Below are 6,000 nucleotides of genomic sequence, written 5' to 3' on the forward strand. Positions count from 1 at the left end.
CCTCTTTTGTAATGAAAAAGATTGGGGCCAATATATCAAACCTCACCTTGAGTTGACACGAATCACTGGCAGCCTCCAAATAACATCACCCCCTTTTGTCTGGGGCAATTCTTTCCCCGATCCCTCATTCAGTTTCCGTGCCTCTAGCTGGTTACCGACATTTCAGGGAGGGTTTATAGGAACCCCGCTGTCTGGATGGACCGCCAGTGAAGTGTCTGCTCAACAAATAAGACAGAGATCCCTGTGGATCGCAGTTATCAGCTATAAAAGCATTCCGTTTATACCTCACTGGCTTTACGAGCATCTTGCACATGATCTTCATTGACAGACTCGTGGCATATTGGAAAGAAATAACTCACAATCAAATCAAAGAAAGTGCGATCCCATACATTTTATGCTTGCTGTTTCTTTCAAGAATGTCATGAAGTATTTCTTCGTGTGTGGTAGCCTGATTCGTATGCAATATTGTGCCCATTTTTAGTCGGGGGAAGTGCTTGATTCTCAAGTCTTTTTTACATGAGCCTGCATCAAAATTCAGCATAATGTAATGCAAGTAATCCCGTCCCTTCATCTATTTATTCAGAGACAATGATTCCACCATTTCGATAATTTATCGATTATTTTTCAGTTTTTACATTACCTCGGATGGTTATCTGAAATCTTTGTTTATCCCTCGAGAGCACGTCAGCTTCATTTCTTTGAATAATTTAATTTATTTTTAACAGTTTAATTCAACTGTAAACATAAATTTATAATGAAAAATGTACTATATCTTTATGAATTTAGACACATTTGTAAAGTAATGGTTTCCTTTTTTATATATATATAAAAATAAGAAAATATCAGAAGGCCTTTAATTTTCTTTATAAAAAAAATAACGCCTTTACAAAAACTTTTTCCTTTCAATTCAAATCTCTATATATAATCTGTATTTATTTACTTCTAACGAAAGTAAAAGGAACAAATCAATTCGTTGCTGTTCTAATTTGCATCAAAATATTTTCCTAAGTTCATATTTACATCCTATTGACACAACTATTAACAAATCTCTGATTGGTAATTTAATTCCCGATATCGCTATTTATTTGTTTAAAATGGCTAAAATAGCTTAAATATTTAGTCATCCGTTGCACGCTCATTGCCACTGCATAAAGTTTCAGTTATTCATTTCTCAGAAATTGCGTTAGTTAACCATATTTGTTCTCTTCTCTCTATAGTTGCAGTGGGATCAATTTATCTGTTACTTGAAGGACTCGTAATAATATAGACTGCGTCTGGAACTTAATACGGAAGGTCGTGACTTCACAGCACTGCGTTAAATAACACCTGATGATGCCATCGCCTTTGACTGAGCAATTCAAAAGAAAGAGATGAGGGCCCCACGTATTTTGAGAGTGAGGAATCGCGGTGGTCTTGTGACGAGAACTTGTTTGGAGATTGCGAACCTCAGATTCGGTAATCCAGCAACGGTTGTGTTCCTGGTGCATGCTGAATCTACCGTCGTAGGCAGTCCATGAACGTCATCACACCATGCTTCTTTTAAAATTAGATATTATAATTGATTTTAATTTAACATTGAGAAAATTTTTAAGCAAAAAAGTGTTATTGTATTTAAAAAATTTATTTAAATACATATTTTAATAAAAAAAACTATATTTAAAAAAATTAAATTAAAAAATAAATAAATTTATTAATTTTTCTCTAAACGACATTCTGATTATAGTTAAATATCTTTGAAATACTCAAGGTGTCTTGATTCTTGAGAAAAGTAAATAAACATGACAATGAAGTTTTCAATTAAATATTTAAAAAACTATGCATCCATTTTATGTTTCCAGGGTTGTTTTTTTTTTTTTTTTGATAGCTAAAAATCAATTTTAGTTCAGAAAAAAAAAAATCTTATGAAAATTTAGTGCAAGTGTATAGAAATATTTTATACACTTTCATATTTAATTGGAATTACAATATTATATCCAGTTTTGTTTTAAGTTTGCTGTTGTTTGTTTGTTTCTTATGGCACTTGCCACTGACAAGCCCACTGTTACGAAGACAGCGATTTAAGCCTGAGGGGGACGTCTCTTATTTTTTATAGCAGCGCCAACTAGGGCCAAGAGTACGACTTTGCCACTCACGCATCACTCATTCGCTTGCACAACCCCTTTTTACAGGAGGGCACATTCACACATCTCACAGATAGAACAACAGAATAACAACCATGCCCAAACCGGGATGCCCAGATCACGGGGAAGACGCGCTACCCCTATGCCAGGACGCCGGCTTATTTTAAGTAAATTCATATAGCATAATAATAGAAAAAAATTAAAAATGACATTGCATGGAATATTTTTAAATTTTAAAAAATTATGCATTTTTTTAATTTTTTTGAAAATGTTATATTTTGTTTGAAAGAGTGTTTTTATAGTGTTTCATTGTTTAAAGTTTATAGTGTTTTATATTTTAGTAATCCTAAGTAAATGATTTGCAAAGGTGCCTACTAGATTCTATCGTCCCTTAAACAGAAATAAATTAAAGTAAATTGCTGAAGATAAATAGAAAACAATATCCATAAGCTCCATTACACAGGAATCATTCATATTATCTGATAGAAGCAAAATTTATGTTTGTAATTTGAATTATTCATTGATTAGTTTTACAAAAAAAATCTAAAATCTCAAGAATAGATTTAGATTTTAGATTCTCGATATATTAAAACTGATATTTTTTTGTTTTGGTTCCTATAACCACATTTTAAAAAAGACAGTGGCATATAAAAGCATGCGATAATTTTCACAGTTTTTAGCATGGGCTTATTTTTTCAAAAAAAAAAAAAAAAAAAAATCCGAACGTTGTGAAAAATAGGCGTTTTCATTTATGAATTCTCAGAAACAATTCCATTTACAAATCAAAAACAATTTTTTTTTTTTTTACTTATCTCGGTTTATTATTATTACCATTTAAAAAACAAACAAGAAAGCAAGGTGAATTGATGTTCGATTGATCAAAGATTGTAAAAGAGATTCAAATTCTGCCGCTTAGTGGTGCATCTCTCATTATAAAAATTCTTTTCTTCTTTACTTTGAAAAATCTTTGATAAAAATATTCGTATCATTTCATTATGGATTTAATTTTAAATTTCAATTTGTGTAAGGGGAAAATCAAACTTTTCTGGAATATATACATTTTAAACAACGTTCTAGTTTATTTCAATGAATGAGCATAGTAATTGGATAAACATCAAAATTTTAAAATTAATATTTAAAAAGTATATAATTAAAAAAATGAAAAGGTTCCTATTTTTGAATCTTTTTAAAGGTCTTGTTCCTTCAATGAAGAGGGAAAAACATTTAATATTTTTAAGAACTGATAATAAAGGAAGGCAGTCAAGTGTCTGATATATGTAATCACCGCAGCCGAATGCTCTGACCGGCGCCTTCATGAAAGAGAAAAAAAAAATGCCTAAAAACTGATATAGATTTAAAATTCAACAAAAAGACAACAAACAAAATTCCATTTATTGGAATAGCTGCGTCTATAAATTATCGCTATGACAATAGCGCGAATACTCATATTGGAAGAATATCAACCTGTGGACAGATTTGGTACAAACTCTGGCATAAATCTATAAAACTAACAAAACCAAAATCTAATTTCATCTATCTAGTTCTATGTGTCTTGAGTGTGCAAAGAGAACAGAAAAATTTCCTGTAAACACATTTTTTTTTTATATATAATTCGATAGACACCTGCAATTTGAATGCAAAAACTACCTACCAAATGACATCCGTCAAGCTTTTTGCACTTACGAGGGGTTTTTTTTTACAGATTGACACATAATTTTAGTGGAGATTTTTTGGCAGATACAATGCTTTTAATCTGTGTACTTCCTGCACAAAAGAAAGTACAAAAGAAAAAAAAAAAAACCCTCTAATGGAAGCACTTTGTATTCTTATTCTTATTTTTTATTTTACTTTTTTTAAATATATATTTTTAAAAGCACTCATAACAGATCTGCGATTAGAACACATAACTTTGCAAAAATTATACACATGCATGAATTCCAAGCAGATCGATTTCAGAAATATTAAATATTAAGAAATATAACTTTTTATTTGATACCGAATTAATTTCATTTGATACCTATTTCATTATTACATTTTTTTTTAAAAAAACCTCCCTGTCTACACAATTTTTTTCATATTATGATACATTATTTCTTTTTCTAAAAAAAAAAAAAAAAGGAAGAAAGAAAATTGGTTTTTGTTTGGATTATCCACTCAGGATTTGATTCTAAAAAGAATAAGTGGCTTCTCCCTTTCCAGAACTGCGGCAACCCTAGCACGTGCACCCCTCTCGTAGGTGTCAACCATCACTCAGGTTCTGATTACTTCCTACTCCCCCTCCCCTCTATCGTCCCCCCCCCCTTCATTGGCTGTTCCCGGTTCTCATTTTCCCCCACCCAAACCTTTCAGCGCGCAGGGGCGAATGGCCAGTGTCTCCATTTCAAAGCAATAAAATTTCTTGTCGGCAGCACTTAAATAAGAAATTAACGACATTTTTGATTTTATTGATTTGAATCCTGACTTCAAATCTGCAAGATAAGTAAAATTATTCAGATAAATTTGAAAGAAGAAGATACTAGCTGAAGATTTCATTTTTATTTCGAACCTGTCGTTCGAGAGTGCTGCATGATGTTTTAGGCTTGATCTTTGTTGTAAAATGGTGCAAAAAAATTGTACAAAAATAAAATTAACTATAAAGACTTTTTTAAAAACATTTTTTAAATGATGAAGGAGGGTTTTTTTTTTATTTTTATTTCGCAACAACATATTTCAAATTTATTAAAGAAAACATTAAAATTGGTTTTATTTCTGTGAGTTTGTGAAAATGCATATTAATTCATATAATTCATATTAATTCATGCATATTTAATTCATTTATTAGTAATTGCGTTTGACAATCATTTGGTTCTCCGGGACGAATGATTGTTAAAAATTACATTTTACATTACATTTTATTTACTTATTTATTTTTGTTATTTAGTTAATCACAGCTCTTCTGCAAAATATTCTTAAACTTCGAATGGCTGTTCTATTAATCAATTTACGTATTTTCGAAAAAAAACCCCTGTATCTTTATACATGCAATTATATCATTAGCAATGACTAAAAATGGTACAATTAAAAAAATTTTGATTCTGAGATGAAACCTTAATTGCAAGTACAAAATATCGAAAATCTTTTAATAAAAATGTGTCTTATAGAGAAATCTGGTCACGGAAAAATTTCCATACTTTGATCATCAACAGAGGTAAAAAACCCCAGGATATAAGAAGAAACAATTCGAGTTTCATTACCACTATGAACTACATTCTTGCAAAATACATTTAATATATTTTTAAAAGAATTAATTAAAAATTGAAAAAATTATACAGCAAAAAAAGTAGTAAAATTGGAAAGATAATTTTTTGAATTTTAAGACGAACGATTCTCATATTTGTATTGTAATATTTTGTAAAACTTAAATTTCGAAAAAAACTCAAAAATTTCGTCTAATTTAGAGTTAACTAAAATTCTAATTAAAATCAATACACATAAAACGCTAACCTAGACGGCACAGAAATCGAGCTTATTACGAATTGTCGAATGGCAACAATCAAATATAAACAAAATATCGTACAAATTTCAGATTGTTTCATTCATTCAAAATTTTTACAGCTGTACTGAATCAAACGCTTCGCTTAATGGAACCGCAAAATATTATTCATGTGTTCTGTAGATAATTCGCTATGTCTCCAAAGACGGCAGTCAGTCAGAGGAAAGAATATATAAAAGAAATCAAGAAATAGATCGCATGAAAATTTCAGTCAAGTGCAAAAATAGGCTTACGGTTGCCAGATAAGTAATCGTGGTAAGATTCAAGATTTCTCACCAAGCACGCCCAAAACTCTCTAAAACTCTGCAACTCTGAGTGTATAACAGAAATGTTAATAAAGGATTTATA

The sequence above is a fragment of the Argiope bruennichi genome, chromosome 9 (assembly GCF_947563725.1).
Source record: "Argiope bruennichi chromosome 9, qqArgBrue1.1, whole genome shotgun sequence".
Classification (NCBI taxonomy): Eukaryota; Metazoa; Arthropoda; class Arachnida; order Araneae; family Araneidae; genus Argiope; species Argiope bruennichi.